Here is a 296-nt window from a genome sequence, read left to right as displayed (position 1 = left end):
TGCGATTTATCGAGTGTAAACATCACCACAAAATAGCTCACCGCTCTATGCTTTGACAAACATAACAAACCCTCTTTTCTCATACAAAACCAGGGACTAATGTTAAGAGAGCTTGATCTATCAAATACAGACTACCTTAAATTATTGTTAGGTGGATCGTTAGGTCTGATGTGTTATGACGGGATATCTACGTACCTGCACTTACCAATGCTAAAGGTCAGTGAAAACAACCTTTTGTTCCAGGCTCTCTGCGCGCTTCGCCTCCTCTAGACTCTGGTCATGAAGGCTCACACGCC

This window comes from Penaeus monodon, chromosome 28, assembly GCF_015228065.2.
Source record: "Penaeus monodon isolate SGIC_2016 chromosome 28, NSTDA_Pmon_1, whole genome shotgun sequence".
In the NCBI taxonomy this organism is placed as follows: domain Eukaryota; kingdom Metazoa; phylum Arthropoda; class Malacostraca; order Decapoda; family Penaeidae; genus Penaeus; species Penaeus monodon.
Note: the sequence above shows the minus strand (reverse complement) of the source record.